At 40.4% G+C, this 26,580-nt stretch overlaps 1 pseudogene; it reads right to left on the bottom strand.

Moving 5' to 3' along the window:
- The window catches only part of LOC131709042 (zinc finger protein 850-like), a 48,378-nt pseudogene extending 22,967 nt beyond the window's left edge, over positions 1–25,411 (bottom strand).
- Between the last annotated feature and the right edge of the window lie 1,169 nt (positions 25,412–26,580).

The raw sequence follows: 26,580 nt of genomic DNA, 5'->3' as shown, positions 1-26,580 counted from the left end.
TTCCAAGTTAACTTGTGTTTTTGATACAAGTTAGAAGAAACAACTGGGGCAACCTTGGACCTCATCGGTTTTACAGTTGTGCCTGTTTGTTTTCTGCTGAGCAAGGTTGCCCCAAAGGTTTCATGAAGCTTGTCTTGTCTTTTTGATATCTCTACTTTAAATGGCTGGGTACTTTTGAGAACTTTTTTCACATTTCCAAAGTGTTTTTGTTTCAAATTCATAATGCAAGGTTAACAGTTTTTTCTTCATGATAGAACAGTCCCAATTAACAGTCTTTAAGGTTTCTCTCTTCTGTGAATTCGCTGGTGTTTTTGAAGGCCTTGTTTAAGACGGAAACTCTTCCCACAGTCAGAGCAGCGATACGGTTTCTCTCCTGTGTGAATTAGCTGGTGATTCTGAAGGCCTTGTTTAAGACGGAAACTCTTCCCACAGTCAAAGCAGTGGTACTGTTTCTCTCCTGTGTGAATTCGCTGGTGTATTCTCAGGTTTCCTGAATAACTGAAACTCTTCCCACAGTCAGAGCAGCGATACGGTTTCTCTCCTGTGTGAATTCGCTGGTGTTTTTTCATGTCTCCTGACTGACTGAAACTCTTCCCACAGTCAGTGCAGCGATACGGTTTCTCTCCTGTGTGAATTCGCTGGTGTGTTTTAAGGTTGCCTAACAGACTGAAACTCTTCCCACAGTCAGAGCAGGAATACGGTTTCTCTCCTGTGTCAGTTCGCTGGTGTATTTTAAAATGCTCTAACTGGGTGAAACCTTTCCCACAGTCAGGATATTCTCCACCGCCCGCCCTCGCTTTAGCTGCTGGACTGGAACCTGGAAAATATGAACAGGAAAGAAAGTAAGAGGGACTGCTTGTAGGCTTAGGTAGGGATGGAAATAAGCTCTCCTTTGCACAGCAGTTTGATCCCTTCCTGGTTTTACTAGCAGTTTAATAAGACACACCTGTGCTTGTTACCTTCTACATTGGGGCTAATCAGGCTCATTTTAAAACCTGGAATAGGTGAATCCGCTATTTATATTAATATTATATTAATATGCAAAGACCTCCTGTAATGTTTCAGGTCTATTTCCTCTAACACATGCTACAATTATATCTTTAATTAGCATTACTTTACACATTTACAAAAATATCCATATACTGTTACACTGAACATTTATAATGATATATACAGTACTTTAGTGTTTCTAATCCTTGGTATAATTCCCCCCACTCCCAGAGCAATGACTACATTATATCTGTATCTGAAGTTCACCAGTATTGAGTCCTATCTTGAACTGGTTGGAGTGGTACAACAAAAAACAAACAGCTAGTAATGTAACCTACATGCTCCCTCCCTCCCTCCCTCTCAACCACACTGTGGATATCACGCAATCTAGAATGACAATGTCACAGATACTGGGAGTCACTCACCTGCTAGACTGCATTCTGAATGGGAGCGCCCGTCTTCCTTTCCACCTCCTTGCATGCTGTTGGGAGAGCCTTCCTCTCCAGCGCCTTGCTCTCTCACGCAGATTCTCTCCAGCACCACGCTACACTCCTGCAGGCGTACAGGCTCCACGTTAGGGATGTTTGGTTTGAAGTCCTCAGATTCTTCCTTCACTGGTTCCATGTGGTCAAACTCTACTTCAGGGGGCTCCCATTTAATACGGACAGTTTCCAGCACCTCTTCTTGTTTAACAGGAAGGGGTTCTTCTGTCTGGGGGATCTCCAATTCATTGTGCTCAGCTTTAATGTCAGAGACCTCTGGCTGACTGCTGTCACATTGCATCTCACAGAGCTCCTGTTTAATGGGGAGGGAAGCCAGCCCAGAGAACTCCACTCTAATGGGGACAAGTTCAAGTTCAGGAAACTCCTCTTTAATCTGGACAGATTCCATCTTCACACTGTCCATGGCAGCACACGGGATTCTGTTTAGTAGCGGCTGAAAAACAAATGCATGTATTTATTTAAATACAGGGTTATGAAGGCCATTCAAGGGGCCGACAACATCTGTCTTTAATAGCAAGGGTGGCTTTGCTAATGAAGGGACATACAATTTCTTGTAATAACTTCATAATACCAGAGGATTTTATCTGTTGAAATGTTTACATAATGTATCCATTCCATATATTATTTATTGCAGATTTCTTTCGAGCAACATGTTCTAACATTTGTTTCAGATTTGGAACATACCCAGTAGTCTCTGCATATAGGAATACCTCCTAAGAGAACACTTTTTGATATAGACTGACTACACAGGGGAAAGTTGACAGAGATTCATTTTTATTTTTCCACTCTGCTATTTGAAGCTGCATCTGTATTGTGAATGACTAGCGTATCATATCGGAGGCATGGATTAGTGATGAGACATTATCACTTTTACAAGTCAATTTGATTATCGATTATCAGTTACGATTATTCTAATAACATCCTTCTAGAGGCAGAAAGTCACAAAAAGGTTTCTGATTATTATTTTTTTATTCTAATTAAACTACAATAAACTTCAATAACTTTTTCAACAGCACTTTCAAACCTAGAAAACATACAGTATGCATTATATTGAAGTGACTACTGGGGATGATCCCGTGGTTAGTACGCAACTGCGTACTAAAAATGGTCTCAATTGCACCGAAGCCAAAAATAACTGCTGCTGTCCTCTAGAGGACACTAAGTATGGGACTAACTTAGTTTAACTCTTGCTATGGACTAAGAATTTTAATATCATACTAAGAGGAATAGTGGAAGACATGTGAAAGTCCCAGAATGTACTGGCAGTTTATTTTTGCTGAAATAATAATGTGTGCATATAATACACACATATATATATATATATATGCCATCACTATATTTGAAGCATCTGCTGCCTGTACGGATATTGTAATAGTAACATAAAATTTCACTATGACTACAATACTGTTAACTACTAATAATGAAGGAAGGTGTCGGCAGCATTACAGTCATGCATGTAGAGCCTGTAGGATGCAATAGTAGGTTTTTTGGGGGGGCGGGGGGGCAGCAAGTCTTTTCATTCCCTTTAAGTTGAGGGGACTCGACACTGGTGGTTCTTAGGGGTGAGCAGAGATATTGAGGAGTAGGGACACAGTGGGTAGAATGTGATTTAAGTGTTATTTTATGTAGTAGGACCTGGGGGCACATTGAAAAATAAAATAATCAGTGCTCTTCTCAGGGTGTTTTTAGAAGTGATTATCTAGGATACGTCTTCGCAATACCACCCCTTCCCTGTTTTGTACTACCTGTGGTCCAATGACAACGGTGTCGAAACAGCCCGTGTGTGTTGAGTGTCAACATTAAACCAGCTTAGTTTATTTCATGGCATTGCACTTGGTTGAGTATTTTATAGGAAGTCTGTGTGCCCTGATATGGAGTACTTTACCATGCATATATATCTTAAATAAAAATTATTATTACGTGCAGACATATAAATATATGTTAGAGAAGACTTAATATTTATGTGTAACTGTCGGCCTATTTGTAACATTGTAAAAATGATTATTAGCTCATAATATTGTAAAATACATACATTACTGTTACAAATATTTCAAATGTTCTGATTCAGAGCCACCCCACCTTGCGCCGTGTTTGGCTCCCTGTAAGAGGATGAAGCGGTCCTGATAATGAATGAATGAAAGAATGATTCAGAGCCCCCTTCAGATCCTGTTTGGGAACAACAGCAATGCTTGATCCTCAGTACCGTACTAAATCTGGGGATCAGCTAGTCTCCAACTTTGTTCCGCTTGTTTTTTCGATGCAATTGGTACTAACTTAGTCCGCAGCTGGGGATGATCCTGAGATAGTACCGTACTAGCTAGTACGCAACTTTGTACACAGCTCCGTACTAACTCTGCAAGTTCATTGCAATTGGCCCTATATTACGATCCTGTGTGTTATGGTAATTGTTTATGTATTAAGTTTTAAAATGTTTAGTAAAACAGCATGACCTCAAGTTTTTGTTAAATTGATAAACTGTCAGTAATGAAATACAAATCGAGATGTAAGAGTCTGTGCGATGTATTTAAACACCCAAAATCAATATAAATGAAATGGCGACATCGAAGGCACAAGGACCTATTTTCACACACATACAATATAATTATATATATATATATATATATATATATATATATATATATATATATGCAGTATATACATATTATATATAATTATGTTGCCCTGGTTGCCACCTTGCTGGCTATTCAAGCCACAGTGAGCAGCCCCATCGTGTGCCACATAATCAGGGTGCCTCGGACAAACCATTTGAATGTTGTTTTTTTTTTTCTTTTGCACATTTTCAATTAATCTTTTTTTTTTGGTTGCTTTTTTGTCCCTTTTGTATATATGGAAATAATTACTTTATTTTGAGTCCAATTTGTTCCAAAATAAATGTCCATGTCCCTACATGTTGAAGTTTCATTGCGCAATGCCAGATTTGAGCTGGCCACGCTAAAACATCTTTTACAAACAATAAATGTGTTTTTCTAAAAATCACCTCTCCTTTTTCTGTGGTTTTTGTTATCTATATTGAACAGGGTGCGTCTCAGGCTATTTAATTTATATTATATGGAAGTCTAGTGTGTGTTCGCATTCATTTCATGTATGACATGCACCTGTAACCTTTATAGTTAAAGAGTTATAGCCACAAATCGAACAGTAAGAAAACATGTGAAAATAACTCAGACCCTATTATTAACCTCCTTGTGCTCCGTGTTTCGGGTGAGACGCTGTGTATGCATAGTTCACACACACCCTATAGTCTCTGTAAGTTGTCTTGGATAAAGGTGTCTGCTAAACTCTATATATATATATATATATATGAGTCAGTTTACGCGTCCCTCGTTGATCAGTGTTGTACACACACTATGGTATAGCGGTAGTTCGCCTGCCCCTCAATGTAAATACCCAGCTAACACACTAAGACTCAAACACGTTGTCATTAATATTAAACATAAAAACGTCGGTACCTTATTTTTTATTGATTAAATTGTTATATTTTAAATGGACTCGGTGTTGTTGATGACGTCACGCCTGTTCATTTAACAAACAAAGCGTCACAAACAAATAACCTTCAATTAAAATGAATAATACTGTAACTTACCTTTTAGTCTCGTCCACGCCTTACAAACGGGTATGTAATATCGTTTAACTAAACACACAAATATAAAATCCTCCGCAGGGCTCCGTGTTTACCTCCTGCTGTGTGTTTGAAACGCCAGCAGCGCCGCGTTCCCGGATGCAGTTTGTGCGCATGCTCCGAGGCGGAGGCTCTTCTTCTGGTTAATCTATAGGACGCATCCCATCTATTATATTAGATGATGAGCGCCCTCCATCTGTACTCCTTTGTGTGTCTTTGTTTTACTTTATTTTTCTGTCATCTTTATTTATTATAACTTCCCTTCTTTTCCTGTTTCCTTTATATATTTCGTCAGTATCCTTTCTCTATTCAGTCTCCCGTCCTCTTTCCCCAGCAAGTTCTTTATATTGACTTCCTATACCTTCATTTCTCTCAGCCTCCTCTCCACTTTCCTTCTCTGCTCCTCATATTTCTCATACTTTAATAAATAATGTTCTACTGTTTCAGCTACTTTACATTTTTCACACTTTCCATCTTCATGTTTCTCCAGTCTTAAAAGGTGTTCATTTAAAGAACTCTGCCCAATCCTTAACCTATCCAACGCTCTTTCCTCTTTCCTTCACAACTCTTTATTCACCTCTTTCTGGATATTATGATAAAACCTTCCCTTCATGCTTTTAAGCTGAGTCTCAGCTGCTCCATCGAGCTCCATAGAGGCGCAGCGTCCATTCAAAACTAACACAAGAAAGAGTTCACATCCTTTTTTTATTTAACGGCTATAATACATACAATGCAGGCATTTTTAACATTGTGATCAGAGAGAGAGAGAGAGTGATCTGCTTTCCACAACCTTACCATTAAAATATAATGTGGTATTACACTGCACTGATAGAACAAACTATGGGAGATTACTTTATATGAATGATCATGTTATGCACGAATGTAAGAATTGGCTTTCTGTGGTGGTGTACTTTTTTCTTTCAAGTTGCATATATCTATAATCGTTTTTGAACATGTGAACATGTACATAACCACACTGTTCAAAACTAACACAACAAGAATGCTTTTTTTTTTTTTTTAACGGCTGTAATACATACAGTACTGTATCAATGCCTCTGTAATTTCCATTGATAAATCATTACAAAATAACATCTTAAGAGTTTTATTACACTTGATAATCGGTTCTCTTTTCTCTTTTGCAGTTGTAGTTTTTGTTTTGCACTTTGGAAACATGAACGAAAAAAACACAGATGAATATAATTGAAGTAGACTGTAAACCCGACACACACACACACAGCTCACAATATTACAGCAAATACCAGGAAAAACCTATTCAGGTAACTGACAGTCTATTCATTATTTTCAATCACTCTGCAATATCCATGTCTTCATCCTCTACGTCAGCCTCCTCCACTTTCCTATTCTCATCCATGTCGCTGTTCGTGGTTGAATCATCTCCGCTGATGGCTGAATAGGGGAGGTTAGCAGGGTAATGTTCCTGCGTGGGGATAGGGAGACAGGCAGCACCAACACGTTTAACTTCAACACTAACCCTTAATAAAATGTTCTTCCTGTTATTAAGCAGTGGTATAATGGGAAGCAGTGGTAAATTAAAAATAACAGAAGCCAGTTTTTACTTTAGTGAAGTAGGCTACAATTTGTTTTTCATTAAAAACGTGTTTATTGAAATTAATGTTCAGCTTTCATATTGAAGCGTGTTGTGGGCGACTCATTCAGTCAAACCCAGTAGTGTGGAATTTGCTTTAATCGTTCAAGACGTTTTTCAACTCAAGTAAGCTTATTTGTGTTTAACAAACGACACACGAGCGTGGCAGCCCTTCTATCGCAGCCAGTGTCATGTTTATAGCACGAAGCTGAAATGGTAACGTGACAGCGCTGTCTCTGTTTAGCGCACGCAAGAACGTAGACGTGCAGAATGGATGGAACTCTGTTGAGAATTGGAAGACAACGCATTTGAGAGCAAAACATTTTATGACATTTTTAAATCTCATAGCTGAAGAGGTGCCGGCGCTTTGCCTCGTCAAGACCAGAGGTGCCGGGCTGAGCCCCAGCCAGCCCTGGCATAAATTAACCAATATATATATATATATATATATACACACACACACACACTGTAACCTCCAAAGTCATTCTAAATAAATTTAATCAGGTTACATACACTTACAAATTCAAATTGTATTCATAACTCTCGTCCATTTTAAGTTAGTTGAACTTTCAAGTTTACTTTAGTTGTTCAAACGTAAATTGTTGAAGTAGAACATAAGAACATAAGAAAGTTTACAAACGAGAGGAGGCCATTCAGGCCATCTTGCTCATTTGGTTGTTAGTAGCAAGGGACTGGATTCCCATCAGCCCTTGCAGGGCTTGTACAATTTATTTTTTGAATTGTTTGTTGTTTATTGTGTTGTTGTTTTGTGTGTGTGTGCGGTTGCACACGTGTGTTGTGTTTGCTTGTCTCTTGTGTCCCCGGCTGCCTCCCTTGCACGTGTTCTCCTTGTGTTGTTTGTGGCCAGCCCCGTTCGGCGGTCAGTCTGCGGATGTGACGTCACTCCCTTCTCCCTCTGTCTGCATCTCTGCTGCTGCCTGGTTCCAGCACTTGTAAATGCTGCCAGAAGCACAGAAGCAGAAATGCTGCACTTGCAGCTAATAAAATAACTTGCTGGTTTCAGAGTGTTTCCTCATCTCACTTTTTATTGCTAAAATTAATTAAACATATTCAAACGAACTAAAAATTACATCTAACTTCTGTGTATGAGCTGCTGCCTGTTGTTTTCCTGTGTGTGTGTGCACCGCCCCCTGCGGGCTCGCTCTGCTGTGCGAGTGATGGAAAGTTATGCAAATCACCTACTCTAGCCCGACCAATGAGCGGTGAGGATAAGCTTATATTAAGAGAAGCCTGCACTCTGCATGTGGTTGTTTTGGCTGGGGACTCAGAGAGTTAAAGAGGAGCTCCCTGTACTGCATTCGAGCTCTAAACATGCTGAAGTGTTGCAATACCCAGGAGCTGTGTGCTAGCTGGAACTAGAGGGGAAGATTAACCAGTATCTTGCTAAACAACAGGAATTCTGTGGAGCATTAAAATACACAAATCATGACAAATAAAAATAATAAACATCTTAAAAAATAAAATTTATTGCACATTGGATCATTTAAAAAATGCATGATTAGTTGTGACTTTTTATTTTCATGTTTTTTTCACTACCTAAAAGGCTCTTTCCCAGCAGTCCTCTATATCCTCTGGCTGCAGAGTCTGCCTGGGTGCTGCGTCACATGATGAAGGCTCCAGCACTGACAACGACTCAGACAGGCAGAGCGATAGAACTCCATTTGATACAACAACCTTTAAAAAGCTAGACATAGGTGTTGTTTTAGCATTGCTTACTATTGTGTTATATAATTAATCAATTAATTTCACAATTAACACATTTCTCATTTTTAATTCAGAAATCAATTGTTTCTACTAACTTGGCTTGTGTTTTTCAGACACAGTAAAAGCGGATCAAATGCATGAAAAACACAAGCCAAGTTAGTAGAAACAACTGATTTCTGAATTAAAACTGAGAAATGTGTTAATTGTGAAATTGGGGCAACCTTGGCCCCCACCTCTTTGATAGTTGTGCCTGTTTGCTTGGTGCTGATCAAGGTTGCCTCAATTGTTTCTTCCAAGTTAACTTGTGTTTTTGATACAAGTTAGAAGAAACAACTGGGGCAACCTTGGACCTCATCGGTTTTACAGTTGTGTCTGTTTGCTTTCTGCTGAGCAAGGTTGCCCCAAAGGTTTCATGAAGCTTGACTTGTGATTTTGATATCTCTACTTTAAATGGCTGGGCACTTTTGAGAACTTTTCATTTTTTCACATTTCCAAAGTGTTTTTGTTTCAAATTCATAATGCAAGGTTAACATTTTTTTCTTCATGATAGAACAGTCCCAATTAACATAGTCTTTAAGGTTTCTCTCTTGTGGTGGAATTTTCTGCATACAACCGAGCAGGCACCGGTCCCGTACCGAGAGAACGATTGAGACAGAGACAAGTCGGAGCAACTCACACTTTATTAGTCTGCAGACTGGAGCATTCAACAAAGTAACACAGACTCTGCAAGCAACCGCAAAGAAAGCTCAAAATACACTAAGTCAAACAGTTCCTTATATAATCAGTTTTTGCACAGAGTTCATGACTTGTGGTAATTCCTATCCTCCTCAGTCAGCTCAAACCAACCCCGTGGTATTCTTGACACTGTTGTCTACCGACTTTTCTGATTGGTTGATTTTTCTAGTTGCTAGGGAGAGAGTGTCTGTCAGGTCTCACAAAGTTGATTCCCCTAATACAAGAATATTAGCCAAGTGACTGGGGAGAAAAGAGGAACTATCGTTGTCTCAAAATATTATCATTTGAGACAGTGTCCTATTCTCATGTCGCTGACTCATGCACTTCTCTGAAAACAGGGCTGCTGACCCTTGGCCACATTCCAGTGTGTTAGTTCAACATTGTAAATCTAATACTTTGTTAACATCAAACTTCATATAATATCATTATTCAGGTTATACAAATCACAGAGATCACCCAAACATATTAGATTAGAACTCTTCGTGCGATTATTCTATCATTCTTCTATCACACTCTCCTGTGAATTCGATGGTGATTTTGAAGGCCTTGTTTAAGACGGAAACTCTTCCCACAGTCAGAGCAGCGATACGGTTTCTCTCCTGTGTGAATTCGCTGGTGTGAAACAAGGTTGTTTGAATGACTGAAACTCTTCCCACAGTCAGAGCAGGAATACGGTTTCTCTCCTGTGTGAATTCGCTGGTGTTTTTTCATGTCTCCTGACCTACTGAAACTCTTCCCACAGTCAGAACAGTGATACGGTTTCTCTCCTGTGTGAATTCGCTGGTGTGAAACAAGGTGTCCGGACTGACTGAAACTCTTCCCACAGTCAGAGCAGGAATACGGTTTCTCTCCTGTGTGAATTCGCTGGTGTTCTTTCATGTCTCCTGACCTACTGAAACTCTTCCCACAGTCAGAGCAGCGATACGGTTTCTCTCCTGTGTGAATTCGCTGGTGTGAAACAAGGTGTCCGGACTGACTGAAACTCTTCCCACAGTCAGAGCAGCGATACGTTTTTTCTCCTGTGTGAATTCGCTGGTGTTCTTTCATGTCTCCTGACCTACTGAAACTCTTCCCACAGTCAGAGCAGCGATACGGTTTCTCTCCTGTGTGAGTTCGCTGGTGTGAAACAAGGTGTCCGGACTGACTGAAACTCTTCCCACAGTCAGAGCAGCGATACGTTTTTTCTCCTGTGTGAATTCGCTGGTGTGCTTTCATGTCTCCTGAGTAACTGAAACTCTTCCCACAGTCAGAACAGTGATATGGTTTCTCTCCTGTGTGAATTCGCTGGTGTGAAACAAGGTTGTTTGACTGACTGAAACTCTTCCCACAGTCAGAGCAGCGATACAGTTGCTCTCCTGTGTGAATTCGCAGGTGTTTTATCATGTTTTGTGACCTACTGAAACTCTTCCCACAGTCAGAACAGTGATACGGTTTCTCTCCTGTGTGAATTCGCTGGTGTGTTTTAAAATGCTCTAACTGGGTGAAACCTTTCCCACAGTCAGGATATTCTCCAGCGCCCGCCCTCGCTTTAGCTGCTGGACTGGAACCTGGAAAATATGAACAGGAAAGTAAGAGGGACTGCTTGTTGGCTTAGGCAGGGATGGAAATAAGCCCCCCTTTGCATAGCAGTTTGATCCCTTCCTGGTTTTACTAGCAGTTTAATAAGACACACCTGTGCTTGTTACCTATACATTGGGGCTAATCAGGCTTATTTTAAAACCTGGATCAGGTGAATCTGCTATGCAATAGGAGTCTTATTTCCATCCCTCACTTAGGGAAGGTGGCGGATTTGATTAAAACATGTGAATTTCAGCTGTGGGGGCTTGCAATAGGTTACAACAGCTTTAAAAAAAACAAATAAACAAAGCCTTTACTTTATGTGTAAAAGCAGAGTCAGTAAAGTACACATCACCTATTTATTTAATACAAGTTACAGTATTATACCTCTTTGACGTAGCGCCGCAGCAGAATCTCCCAAATAGTATCTGTTTCAGCCAAATCGGAGCCGTTTGCATCTCTGCTTTATGTGTAAAAGCAAAGTCAGTAAAGACTGATGCTGGTGAAACCGAGCCCTGGGATCAAAATCTGCCTTCAAAGACCTCCTGTAATGTTTCAGGTCTATTTCCTCTAACACAGGCTACAATTCTATCTTTAAATAGCATTATTTTACGTATTTACAAAAATATCCATATACTGTTACACTGAACATTTATAATGATATATACAGTACTTTAGTGTTTCTAATCCTTGGTATAATTCCCCCAACTCCTAGAGCAATGACTACATTCTATCTGTATCTGAAGTTCACCAGTATTGAGTCCTATCTTGAACTGGCTGGAGTGGTACAGGAAAAACAAATAGCTAGTAATGTAACCTACATGCTCCTTCCCTCCCTCTCAACCACACTGTGGATATCACACAATCTAGAATGACAATGTCACAGCTACTGGGAGTCACTCACCTGCTAGACTGCATTCTGAATGGGAGCGCCCGTCTTCCTTTCCACCTCCTTGCGTGCTGTTGGGAGAGCCTTCCTCTCCAGCGCCTTGCTCTCTCACGCAGATTCTCTCCAGCACCACGCTACACTCCCGCAGGCGTACACGCTCCTGCTCAGGGATGTTTGGTTTGAAGTCCTCGGATTCTTCCTTCCCTGGTTCCATGTGCTCAAACTCTACTTCAGGGGGCTCCTGTTTAATGTGGACAGTTTCCAGCACCTCTTCTTGTTTCACAGGAAGGGGTTCTTCTGTCTGGGGGATCTCCAATTCATTGTGCTCAGCTTTAATCTCAGAGACCTCTGGCTGGCTGCTCTCACATTGCATCTCACAGAGCTCCTGTTTAATGGGGAGGGAAGCCAGCCTAGAGAACTCCACTCTAATGGAGACAGGTTCAAGTTCAGGGAACTCCTCTTTAATCTGGACAGATTCCATCTTCACACTGTCCATGGCAGCACACAGGATTCTGTTTAGTAGCGGCTGAAAAACAAATGCATGTATTTATTTAAATACAGGGTTATGAAGGCCATTCAAGGGGTCGACAACATCTGTCCTTAATAGCAGGGGTGGCTTTGCTAATGAAGGGACATACAATTTCTTGTAATGACTTCATAATACCAGAGGATTTTATCTGTTGAAATGTTTACATAATGTATCCATTCCATATATTATTTATTGCAGATTTCTTTCGAGCAACATGTTCTAACATTTGTTTCAGATTTGGAACATACCCAGTAATCTCTGCATATAGGAATGCCTCCTAAGAGAACACTTTTTGATATAGACTGACTACACAGGGGAAAGTTGACAGAGATTCATTTTTATTTTTTCACTCTGCTATTTTATTATTATTATTATTATTATTATTTGTTTATTTAGCAGACGCCTTTATCCAAGGCGACTTACAGAGACTAGGGTGTGTGAACTATGCATCAGCTGCAGAGTCACTTACAATTACGACTCACCCGAAAGACGGAACACAAGGAGGTTAAGTGACTTGCTCAGGGTCACACAATAAGTCAGTGGCTGAGGTGGGATTTGAACCGGGGATCTTCTGGTTCCAAGCCCCTTTCTTTAACCACTGGACCACACAGCCTCCTACATCTACATTGTGAATCTACAAGCTACATCTGTATTGTGAATGACTAGCGTATCATATCGGAGGCATGGATTAGTGATGAGACATTATCACTTTTACAAGTCAATTTGATTATCAATTATCAGTTACGACTATTCTAATAACATCCTTCTAGGGGCAAAAAGTCACAAAAAGGTTCCTGATTATTATTTTTTTATTCTAATTAAACTACAATAAACTTCAGTAACTTTTTCAACAGCACTTTCAAACCTAGAAAACATACAGTATGCATTATATTGAAGTCAATACTAAAGCAGCATTAGCAATATATAAACCATACCACTTCACAGAAACCACTTTTAAATAAAGAAGAAAAGCACACACACAATCTGACAATGCACTCTCATGCTATCAACTGCCTGAATCTTCTCTTAAAGTCTTTCGAATCTCTTACACCCCAGGGAATTATGCACAGAAAAAAAAAATATCCAAAATGATGCAGTATCTCTGAACAAGTGTGTGCAAAGTAACAAAACTATTGTGCAGTTGTATTGGGTCCTTCTCTCATACTGAATATGAAAATACTAGCATAAGTTGAAAAATAATAACTAGAAAACAATTGATTTTTTTTCTAAATTCCATGATTGATATAAAGGAACACCAGCTCCTTCAGTTTGTCTTCCGAAAGAGAACGCCTCCGATCGGACAGGACAAGATTCCACAGCGAGGTGCTGCGCTCGGCATCGGCTGTATTTACTGCATCGATGTATCTGAAAGCTAATGTTTTCACATTAAGAAGACGGTCAGCTGTCGATGACCAAAACAAGTCAATGTCGAATTTCCCCTGTGGATCGCATCGGGCGTCACCTTCACAGTGTTCAAAGCAAAGCAATGAAAATCTTTTAGTCTCTCGTTTGCTGATATATTTGCAACGTGGGATCTTTGTCGTGGCATTTTCTGGCAAAATCAGTCAATGTTCCCTTTATCCTCAGTGGGTCAACTGCACTGAACTGAAAGCAGCGTAGTAACTGGGGATGATCCCGTGGTTAGTACGCAGCTCCGTACTAAACTAGTGCGCAAGTTAAATACCAATTGCAACGAACTTGGAGGCTGAAGTTAGTCCCCAGCTGCGTACTAAAAAAGGTATCAATTGCACTGAAGCCAAAAATAACTGCTGCTGCCCTCTAGAGGATACAAAGTACGGGACTAACTTAGTTTAACTCTTGCTAAGAATTTTAGTATCGTACTAAGTGGAATAGTGGAAGACATGTGAAAGTCCCAGAATGTACTGGCAGTTTATTTTTGCTGAAATAATAATGTGTGCATATAATACACACATATACAGTGCCTTGCAAAAGTATTCAGACCCCTGACCAATTCTCTCATATTACTGAATTACAAATGGTACATTGAAATTTCGTTCTATTTGATATTTTATTTTAAAACACTGAAACTCAAAATCAATTATTGTAAGGATGTCATTGGTTTTATGTTGGGAAATATTTTTAAGAAATAAACTGAAATATCTTGCTTGCATAAGTATTCAACCCTTGTGCTGTGGAAGCTCCCAGTTTACACCGATGAAAGAAATTGCCCTAACGAGGACACAATTACCTTACCATTGGCCTCCACCTGTGAACCATTAAAGTTGCTGTCACATTTTCTGCATAAAAACCCCACTGTTGAAGGATCATTGGTCAGGCTGTGAATCTGAAGGAAAATGAAGACCAAAGAGCATTCTATAGAAGATAGATATAAAGTAATACAAATGCATAGATCAGGGAAAGGGTACAAAATAATATCCAAGTGTTTGGCTATCCCAGTGAGCACAGTTGGATCAATAATCAGGAAGTGGAAGCTGCATCACACCACCCAAGAAAAGGCCGTCCCTCAAAACTCAGCACTCAAACAAGAAGGAGACTTGTGAGAGAAGCCACAGAGAGGCCAACAATCACTTTGAAGGAGCTACAGAGTTCAGTGGCTGGGAGTGGAGTAATGGTGCACCAGTCAACCATATCAAGAGCTCTGCATAACACTGGCCTGTATGGGAAGGTGGCAAGAAAGAAGCCGTTACTCAAAAAGTACCATCTGAAAGCACGTCTGGAGTTTGCTAGAAAGCATGAGAGTGACCCAGCTGCGATGTGGGAAAAGGTTTTGTGGTCAGATGAGACCAAGATAGAGCTTTTTGGCCGACACTGTGTGCAAAGCTGGTACATACTTACCCCAAAAGACTTAAAGCTGTTATTGCAGCAAAAGGTGGCTCTACCAAATATTAATGTGTGGGGGTTGAATACTTATGCAAGCAAGATATTTCAGTTTGTTTTATTGTTCTTAAAAATATTTCCCAATGTCACCTTACAATAATTGATTTTGAGTTTCAGTGTTTTAAAATAAAATATCAAACAGAACGAAATGTCAATGTACCATTTATAATTCAGTAATATGAGAGAATTGGTCAGGGGTCTGAATACTTTTGCAAGGCACTGTATATATACACACACACACACACACACACACACACACACACACATATATATATATACACACACACACATATATATATATATATATCTCCCATGTTTGTGGCTCAGATGCCGGGAGCTGTTTAGGGTTATGTTGTCCTGGTTGCCACCTTGCTGGCTATTCAAGCCACAGTGAGCAGCCCCATCGTGTGCCACATAATCAGGGTGCCTCGGACAAACCATTTGAATGTTTTTTGTTTTTTTCTTTTGCACATTTTCAGTTAATCTTTTTTTTTTTTGGTTGCTTTTTTGTCCCTTTTGTATATATGGCCATAATTGCTTTATTTTGTTCCAATTTCACGTATGCCGTATACCTGTAACCTTTATAATTAAAGAGTTATAGCCACAAATCTAACAGTAAAAACATGTGAAAATAACTCGGACCCTATTATTAACCTCCTTGTGCTTCGTATTTCGGGTGAGACGCTGTGTATGCATAGTTCACACATACCCTATAGTCTCTGTAAGTTGCCTTGGATAAAGGCGTCTGCTAAACTAATTATTTATTTATATATATATATATATATATATATAGGTCAGTTTACGCGTATTTCAAAATAAAAGTCTCAAATAATCTGCTAAAAAAATGCCTTGCTGTATTTATCTCTATTTTTGTTTATGTTGCTTATTGTATTTCTATTTGTTTGTATTTCTATTATATTATATATTTTGTATGTAAAAATCTGTCATGTGTATATTTCATACATTCCTGAAAAAATTAAGGATTGTAACTCAGTAAAAGGGGGGTGAAATGTAATGAACAGACTCATAGTGAATAGAAAATAGGGTTGGTTGTGCCAGATTTACGTCCCTGCTATTGTTGCTGGGGTTTTAGTAGTGCCCGGGTGCTGAAAACATGACATTTTGGCTGGTAGGTTGTGTATTTCAGCCATTCCTGAAAAAAATTAAGGATTGTAACTCAATAAAAGGGTTAAATGTAATTAATTCACTCAAAAATAAAATAATGATTGTAACTGAAAACAATAGGGATTTTTTATTCCTTGTATGTTATTGTAACCCTGTTTAAGCTCCCTGTTGGTAGTATTAGATTTTCTGACCCGGCTTATCGTTGACCTTGTGCTTTAAGATCTGTTGTGCCAGGAATACCATGGCTGTGCATGAAGGTTCGATACCTCTCAATATCTGAACACTTCCCCGTCACATGCTCAGATCTGTGGTGTACTGATGGTGTACATCTCAGTGATGACTGTGGCATGCCTCTCCTTGCACAGCTCATGTGGTGTGCAGCTTACTTGTTTACTGCACAAGAGACCAAACCAGCAACAACAGGTTTGCAGAGCAGTAAACCTGGCCTCACTCCATGTGTGGTTGTGAGAGGGTCAGCACCAGTGATCAGCAGGTTTGCAGAGCAGTAAACCTGGCCTCACTCCACGTGTGGTTGTGAGAGGGTCAGCACCAGTGATCAGCAGGTTTGCAGAGCAGTAAACCTGGCCTCACTCCACGTGTGGTTGTGAGAGGGTCAGCACTAGTGATCAGCAGGTTTGCAGAGCAGTAAACCTGGCCTCACTCCACGTGTGGTTGTGAGAGGGTCAGCACCAGCGATCAGCAGGTTTGCAGAGCAGTAAACCTGACCTCACTCCACGTGTGGTTGTGAGAGGGTCAGCACCAGTGATCAGCAGGTTTGCAGAGCAGTAAACCTGGCCTCACTCCACGTGTGGTTGTGAGAGGGTCAGCACCAGTGATCAGCAGGTTTGCAGAGCAGTAAACCTGGCCTCACTCCACGTGTGGTTGTGAGAGGGTCAGCACCAGTGATCAGCAGGTTTGCAGAGCAGTAAACCTGGCCTCACTCCACGTGTGGTTGTGAGAGGGTCAGCACCAGCGATCAGCAGAGCAGTAAACCTGGCCTCACTCCACGTGTGGTTGTGAGAGGGTCAGCACCAGTGATCAGCAGGTTTGCAGAGCAGTAAACCTGGCCTCACTCCACGTGTGGTTGTGAGAGGGTCAGCACCAGTGATCAGCAGGTTTGCAGAGCAGTAAACCTGGCCTCACTCCACGTGTGGTTGTGAGAGGGTCAGCACCAGCGGTCAGCAGGTTTGCAGAGCAGTAAACCTGGCCTCACTCCACGTGTGGTTGTGAGAGGGTCAGCACCAGCGATCAGCAGGTTTGCAGAGCAGTAAGCCTGGCCTCACTCCACGTGTGGTTGTGAGAGGGTCAGCACCAGCGATCAGCAGGTTTGCAGAGTAGTAAGCCTGGCCTCACTCCACGTGTGGTTGTGAGAGGGTCAGCACCAGCGATCAGCAGGTTTGCAGAGCAGTAAGCCTGGCCTCACTCCACGTGTGGTTGTGAGAGGGTCAGCACCAGCGATCAGCAGGTTTGCAGAACAGTAAACCTGGCCTCACTCCACGTGTGGTTGTGAGAGCGTCAGCACCAGTGATCAGCAGGTTTGTAGAGCAGTAAACCTGGCCTCACTCCACGTGTGGTTGTGAGAGGGTCAGCACCAGCGATCAGCAGGTTTGCAGAGCAGTAAACCTGGCCTCACTCCACGTGTGATTGTGAGAGGGTCAGCACCAGTGATCAACAGGTTTGCAGAGCAGTAAACCTGGCCTCACTCCACGTGTGGTTGTGAGAGGGTCAGCACCAGTGATCAACAGGTTTGCAGAGCAGTAAACCTGGCCTCACTCCACGTGTGGTTGTGAGAGGGTCAGCACCAGCGATCAGCAGGTTTGCAGAGCAGTAAACCTGGCCTCACTCCACGTGTGGTTGTGAGAGGGTCAGCACCAGTGATCAACAGGTTTGCAGAGCAGTAAACCTGGCCTCACTCCACGTGTGGTTGTGAGAGGGTCAGCACCAGCGATCAGCAGGTTTGCAGAGCAGTAAACCTGGCCTCACTCCACGTCTGGTTGTGAGAGGGTCAGCACCAGCGATCAGCAGGTTTGCAGAGCAGTAAACCTGGCCTCACTCCACGTGTGGTTGTGAGAGGGTCAGCACCAGTGATCAGCAGATCTGATCCTTTCCAGTGGGCCGAGGTGAAGCACGCTACCACCGAGAAGGCAGCGGAGGAGCTATTCCTGGAGATGATGTCTGTAAGTATTAAAACTTCATTTGTGTTGTTTTAATTTGTTGTTCTTTGGCATTAGACAATAAAATATGCAAAACAATCTGAGTGATTGTCAGTTCTGTGCTATTATCTGAATTACATTTCCTCAATGTGTAGCTGAATTACATTACATTAACGTGGATTGTATATAAAAACAAAGTGAAGGGTGAACGGTCTTAAAAAAAGGTGTCTAAAGGAAGTAGGGCTGATTACAGGTGAGGTGATGGAGAAGGAGGTAGGTAGGACTACAGCTCAGGTGAAGGAGGGAGGTAAGACTACAGGTGTGAAGCATGGAAGTAAGACTACAGGAGAGAGGTAGGACTGCAGGTGCAGGTGTGATGAATACACTAAACATTACACTGAATATTACTAAACTTAAGGGAGGAAGTCCAACCACAACCAAACACAAAAAACATAAAGGAAAAAAAGCAAATCCATTAGATTATACAGTAATTGCAAATGCCATTCATGATGTTAATCAAAGCAATAAAAAAACAAACACATTTCAATTTTTAGGACTGACTGAAATACACAACATACCAGCTAAAATGTCATGTTTTCAGCACCCGAGCACTACTAAAACCCCAGCAACAATAGCAGGGACGTAAATCTGGCACAACCAACCCTATTTTCTATTCACTACAAGTCTGGTCATTACATTTGAACCCCCTTTTACTGAGTTACAATCCTTAATTTTTTCAGGAATGGCTGAAATACACAACTCTCTAGTTGCCAAGTACCATCACAAACTAAAAAGAGATTTAAACACATAGATAATACATTATTAGCAATGCATTTCTGAAGGTATGTAAGTCACATAGATTATTTTCGTGTTTTCATTTGAACAGCTACACTGTATGTTTGTACTCATTCACAGCATACCTTAGTATGTGTTAACAGAATCATATAAGACACAACTTATTTCCATTAGTATGAGGGTCTACACCAGCAGTCATTAAAGATACAAACTTGAATGAGATGGTTTAAAAAAACACATCAACACTAAAAAGAAAATGATCTTTTTATTTGCTCCAGCATCACCAGCAAAAATGGTTTTGTGCTGGTACCCAGTGAGTGATGTGGACCACTTTCTTGGTCTGTGGTGTGAACCACTGCTGTATAATGCAGAATCCATTGCTTACAATACAATAAGTTTCTACATTATTTTCATTTTAATCAGTTTATTTAAGTGAATGCACTTTTAATAACAAAGGACCCACATTGTTATTTTTAAATCTTGTTTAAAAGCGTTTATATATATATATATATATATATATATATATATTTATTATTAATAGTACTTTTTTCTATTTCTGTATTTTATTTTGTATTCTGCTTGCAAAGTGCTTTGGGCTGCTTTTAATAATTGTACTGTATGTTTCTGTACTTCACTCTGCTGGATTCTGCTTGTAAAGCGCTTTGAGCCACTGTATTACACATTGATTGCACTATACAACTCGAGATTATTATTACATTGTTTAAGGCAGTGACTCCCAAATTATTATTTTTCCGAAGTAGCCTCTCTAATTCCTACAGAGCAAAATCAATTAATAAATAACAAATTACCTGGTGTTGAAGTCTTGGTCTCTGTTAACATATATTAAGCCTAATAAATGATCATTTATCATCTTGTTTTTGCATTTATAGGTTACAGTAATTTATACAGTATATGCAAAAACAACTATATATATATATATATACACATACAGGAGACCTTGGTCATTAATAACATTCTTAAAAATAATATTAATAATTAAATGAGCAATGTATACTTCTTGCTGCTGCTTTTACTGTCTCTTTCAGTCGTTATATGAGAGTGACAGGATGGAGGGACTTTTATTTTGGAAAAAAACAGCCGGTTTCGACATCGAGATGCGGAAGTAGCATACGCCGGAAGTGAAGTTGTTGCTAGCTTCACGGAGATAAAAACGTCGGTACCTTATTTTTTATTGATTAAATTGTTATATTTTAGTTTAATTGTTATATTTTAAATGGACTCGGTGTTGTTGATGACGTCACGCCTGTTCATTTAACAAACAAAGCGTCTCACACGCGCGCGCGCGTCACAAACAAATAACCTTCAATTAAAATGAATAATACTGTAACTTACCTTTTAGTCTCGTCCACGCCTTACAAACGGGTATGTAATATCGTTTAACTAAACACACAAATATAAAATCCTCCGCAGGGCTCCGTGTTTACCTCCTGCTGTGTGTTTGAAACGCCAGCAGCGCCGCGTTCCCGGATGCAGTTTGTGCGCATGCTCCGAGGCGGAGGCTCTTCTTCTGGTTAATCTATAGGACGCATCCCATCTATTATATTAGATGATTAGCGCCCTCCATCTGTACTCCTTTGTGTGTCTTTGTTTTACTTTATTTTTCTGTCATCTTTATTTATTATAACTTCCCTTCTTTTCCTGTTTCCTTTATATATTTCTTCAGTATCCTTTCTCTATTCAGTCTCCCGTCCTCTTTCCCCAGCAAGTTCTTTATATTGACTTCCTATACCTCCATTTCTCTCAGCCTCCTCTCCACATTCCTTCTCTGCTCCTCATATTTCTCACACTTTAATAAATACTGTTCTACTGTTTCAGCTACTTTACATTTTTCACACTTTCCATCTTCATGTTTCTCAAGTCTTAAAAGATGTTATTATTATTATTATTATTATTATTATTATTATTATTATTATTTCTTTCTTAGCAGACGCCCTTATCCAGGGCGACTAACAATCGCAAGTAAATACAAATACATTCAAGTGTTACAATACAAGCAATACAATAAGAGCAAGAAATACAATAATTTTTGTTTCAGTGTGACAAACCACAATTCAATAATACAGCAGATAATAGTGATAGTTACATCAGGATATGATTAAATAGTGATAGTTACATCAGGATATGATTAAGTACAAAATACTACAGGTTAAACACTTGGCAATGTTCATTTAAAGAACCCTGCCCAATCCTTAACCTATCCAACACTCTTTCCTCTTTCCTTCACAACTCTTTATTCACCTCTTTCTGGATATTATGATAAAACCTTCCTTTTATGCTTTTAAGCTGAGTCTCAGCTGCTCCATCGAGCTCCATAGAGGCGCAGCGTCCATTCAAAACTAACACAAGAAAGAGTTCACATCCTTTTTATATTTAACGGTTGTAATACATACAGTACTGTATCGATGCCTCTGTAATTTCCATTGATAAATCATTACAAAAATAACATCTTAGAGTTTTATTACACTTGATAATCGGTTCCCTTTTCTCTTTTGACGTTGTAGTTTTTGTTTTGCACTTTGGAAACATGAAAGAAAAAAAAACACAGATGAATATAATTGAAGTAGACTGTAAACCCGACACACACACACACACAGCTCACAATATTACAGCAGATACCAGGAAAAACCTATTCAGGTAACTGACAGTCTATTCATTATTTACAATCACTCTGCAATATCCATGTCTTCATCCTCTACGTCAGCCTCCTCCACTTTCCTATTCTCATCCATGTCGCTGTTCGTGGTTGAATCATCTCCGCTGATGGCTGAATAGGGGAGGTTAGCAGGGTAATGTTCCTGCGTGGGGATAGGGAGACAGGCAGCACCAACGCGTTTAAGTTCAACACTAACCCTTAATAAAATGTTCTTCCTGTTATTAAGCAGTGGTATAATGGGAAGCAGTGGTAAATTAAAAATAACAGAAGCCAGTTTTTACTATAGTGAAGTAGGCTACAATTTGTTTTTCATTAAAAACGTGTTTATTGAAATTAATGTTCAGCTTTCATATTGAAGCTTGTTGTGGGCGACTCATTCAATCAAACCCAGTAGTGTGGAATTTGCTTTAATCGTTCAAGACGTTTTTCAAATCAAGTAAGCTTATTTCTGTATAACAAATGACACACGAGCGTGGCAGTCCTTCTATCGCAGCCAGTGTCATGTTTATAGCACGCAGCTGAAATGGTAACGTGACAGCGCTGTCTCTGTTTAGCGCACGCAAGAACGTGCAGAATGGATGGAACTCTGTTGAGAATTGGAAGACAACGCATTTGAAATCAAAACATGTTATGACATTTTTAAATCTCATAGCTGAAGAGGTGCCAGCGCTATGCCTCGTCAAGCCCAGAGGTGCCGGGCTGAGCCCCAGCCAGCCCTGGCACAAATTAACCACTGTGTGTGTGTGTATATGTGTGTAACCCCCAAAGTCATTCTAAATAAATTTAATCAAGTTGCATTCACTTACTAATTCAAATTGTATTTATAACACTCGTCCATTTTAAGTTAGTTGAACATTCAAATTTACTTTAGTTGTTCAAACATAAATGGTTGAAGTAGAACCAGCGGACTGGATTCCCATCAGCCCTTGCGGGACTTGTACAATTTATTTTTTGAATTGTTTGTTTATTGTGTTGTTGTTTTGTGTGTGTGTGCGGTTGCACACGTGTGTTGTGTTTGCTTGTCTCTCGTGTCCCCGGATGCTTTCTTACACGTGTTCTCCTTGTGTTGTTTGCGGCCAGCCCGTTCAGCGGTCAGTCTGCGGATGTGACGTCACTCCCTTCTCCTTCTCTGCTCCTGCCTGGTTCCAGCACTTGTAAATGCTGCCAGAAGCACAGAAGCAGAAATGCTGCACTTGCAGCTAATAAAATAACTTGCTGGTTTCACACTGCTTCCTCAGCTCACTTTTTATTGCTAAAATTAATTAAACATTTTCAAACAAACTAAAACTTACATCTAACGTCTGTGTATGAGCTGCTGCCTGTTGTTTTCCTGTGTGTGTGTGTGTGTGTGTGTTGTTGTTGTTTAGTGTGTGTGTGCGGTTGCACACGTGTGTTGTGTTTGCTTGTCTCTTGTGTCCCTGGATGCTTTCTTACACGTGTTCTCCTTGTGTTGTTTGTGGCCAGCCCCGTTCGGACTTCAGTCTGCGGATGTGACGTCACTCCCTTCTCCCTCTGTCTGCTTCTCTGCTGATGCCTGGTTCGTATCGTGTGTGTGTGTGTGTGTGTGCACCGCCCCCTGCGGACTCGCTCTGCTGTGCGAGTGGTGGAAAGTTATGCAAACCACCTACTCTAGCCCGACCAATGAGCGGTGAGGATAAGCTTATATTAAGAGAAGCCTGCGCTCTGCATGTGGTTGTTGTGGCTGGGGACACAGAGAGTTAAAGAGGAGCTCCCTGTACTGCATCCGAGCTCTAAACATGCTGAAGTGTTGCAATACCCAGGAGAGCTGTGTGCTAGCTGGAACTAGAGCGGAAGATTAACCAGTATCTTGCTAAACAACAGGAATTCTGTGCAGCATTAAAATACACAAATCATGACAAATAAAAATAATAAACACATCTAAAAAATATAATTTATTGCACATTGGATCATTTTAAAAAATGCATGATTAGTTGTGACTTTTTATTTTCATGTTTTTTTCACTACCTAAAAGGCTCTTTCCCAGCAGTCCTCTATATCCTCTGGCTGCAGAGTCTGCCTGGGTGCTGCGTCACATGATGAAGGCTCCAGCACTGACAACGACTCAGAGAGGCAAAGCGACAGAACTCAATTTGATACAACAACCTTTAAAAAGTACATTTTGTTAATTTAAATACAAGTTAGACATAGGTGTTGTTTTAGCGTTGCTTACTATTGTGTTGTATAATTAATCAATTAATTTCAGGAAAGAAAGTAAGAGGGACTGCTTGCTGGCTTAGGCAACGGTGGAAATAAGCCACTCTTTGCATAGCAGTTTGATCCCTTCCTGGTTTTACTAGCAGTTTAAAAAGACACACCTGTGCTCGTTACCTATACATTGGGGCTACTCGGGCTCATTTTAAAACCTGGAATAGGTGAATCTGCTATGCAATAGGAGTCTTATTTCCATCCCTGGCTTAGGGCAGGTGGTGCAGTGGATTAAAACATGTGAATTTCAGCTGTGGGGGCTTGCAATAGGTTACAACAGCTTAAAAAAACCAAATAAACAAAGCCTTTACTTTATGTGTAAAAGCAGTCAGTAAAGTACCCATCATCTCTTTATTTAATACAAGTCACAGTATTATACCTCTTTGACGTAGCGTCGTAGCAGAATCTCCAAAATAGTATCTGCTTCAGCCAAATCATAGCCGTTGGCGTCTCTGCTTTATGTATAAAAGCAGTCAGTAAAGACTGATGCTGGTGAAACCGAGCCCTGGGATGAAAATCTGCCTTCAGAGTTCTCCTGTAATGTTTCAGGTCTATTTCCTCCAACACATGCTACAATTACATCTTTAAATAGCATTACGTTACGCATTTACAAAAATATCCATATACTGTTACACTGAACATTTATAATGATATATACAGTACTTTAGTGTTTCTCCCCCTTGGTATAATTCCCCCACTCCCAGAGCAATGACTACATTATATCTGTATCTGAAGTTTACCATTAGAGAGTCCTATCTTGAACTGGTTGGAGTGGTACAACAAAAAACAAACAGCTAGTAATGTAACCTACATGCTCCCTCCCTCCCTCTCTCTCAAACACACTGTGGATTTCACACAATCGAGAATGACAATGTCACAGCTACTGGGAGTCACTCACCTGCTAGACTGCATTCTAAATGGGAGCGCCCGTCTTCCTTTCCACCTCCTTGCATGCTGTTGGGAGAGCCTTCCTCTCCAGCGCCTTGCTCTCTCACACAGATTCTCTCCAGCACCACACTACACTCCCGCAGGTGTACAGGCTCCAGCTCAGGGATGTTTGGTTTGATGTCCTCGGATTCTTCCTTCCCTTGTTCCACGTGGTCAAACTCTACTTCAGGGGGCTCATGTTTAATACGGACAGTTTCCAGCACCTCTTCTTGTTTAACAGGAAGGGGTTCTTCTGTCTGGGGGATCTCAAATTCATTGTGCTCAGCTTTAATCTCACAGACCTCTGGCTGACTGCTGTCACATTGCACCACACAGAGCTCCTGTTTAATGGGGAGGGAAGCCAGCCCAGAGAACTCCACTCTAATGGGGACAAGTTCAAGTTCAGGGAACTCCTCTTTAATCTGGACAGATTCCATCTCCACACTGTCCATGGCAGCACGCGGGATTCTGTTTAGTAGCTGCTGAAAAACAAATACATGTGTTTATTTAAATACAGGGTTATGAAGGCCATTCAAGGGGCCGACAACATCTGTCCTTAATAGCAGAGGTGGCTTTGCTAATGAAGGGACATACAATTTCTTGTAATAACTTCATATTACCAGAGGATTTTATGTGTTGAAATGTTTACATAATGTATCCATTCCATATATTATTTATTGCAGATTTCTTTCGAGCAACATGTTCTAACATTTGTTTCAGATTTGGAACATACCCAGTAGTCTCTGCATATAGGAATACCTCCTAAGAGAACACTTTTTGATATAGACTGACTACACAGGGGAAAGTTGACAGAGATTCATTTTTATTTTTTCACTCTGCTATTTGAAGCTGCATCTGTATTGTGAATGACTAGCGTATCATATCGGAGGCATGGATTAGTGATGAGACATTATCACTTTTACAAGTCAATTTGATTATCGATTATCAGTTACGATTATTCTAATAACATCCTTCTAGGGGCAGAAAGTCACAAAAAGGCTCCTGATTATTTATTTTTTATTCTAATTAAACTACAATAAACTTCAATAACTTTTTCAACAGCACTTTCAAACCTAGAAAACATACAGTATGCATTATATTGAAGTCAATACTAAAGCAGCATTAGCAATATATAAACCATACCACTTCACAGAAACCACTTTTAAATAAATCTGATTCAGAGCCACCCCGCCTTGCGCCGTGTCTGGCTCCCTGTAAAAGGATGAAGCGGTTCTGATAATGAATGAATGAAAGAATGATTCAGAGCCCCCTTCAGATCCTGTTTGGGAACAACAACAATGCTTGATCCTCAGTACCGTACTAAATCTGGGGATCAGCTAGTCTCCAGCTTTGATCCGCTTGTTTTTTCGATGCAATTGGTACTAACTTAGTCCGCAGCTGGGGATGATCCTGAGATAGTACCGGACTAGCTAGTACGCAACTTTGTACGCAGCTCCGTACTAACTCTGCAAGTTCGTTGCAATTGGCCCTATATTATGATCCTGTGTGTTATGGTAATTGTTTATGTATTAAGTTTTAAAATGTTTAGTAAAACAGCATGACCTCAAGTTTTTGGAAAATTGATAAACTGTCAGTAATGAAATACAAATAGAGATGTAAGAGTCTGTGCGATGTATTTAAACACCC

The sequence above is a fragment of the Acipenser ruthenus genome, chromosome 41 (genome assembly GCF_902713425.1).
Source record: "Acipenser ruthenus chromosome 41, fAciRut3.2 maternal haplotype, whole genome shotgun sequence".
Classification (NCBI taxonomy): Eukaryota; Metazoa; Chordata; class Actinopteri; order Acipenseriformes; family Acipenseridae; genus Acipenser; species Acipenser ruthenus.
Note: the sequence above shows the minus strand (reverse complement) of the source record. Positions and strands in the feature narration are given on the sequence as shown.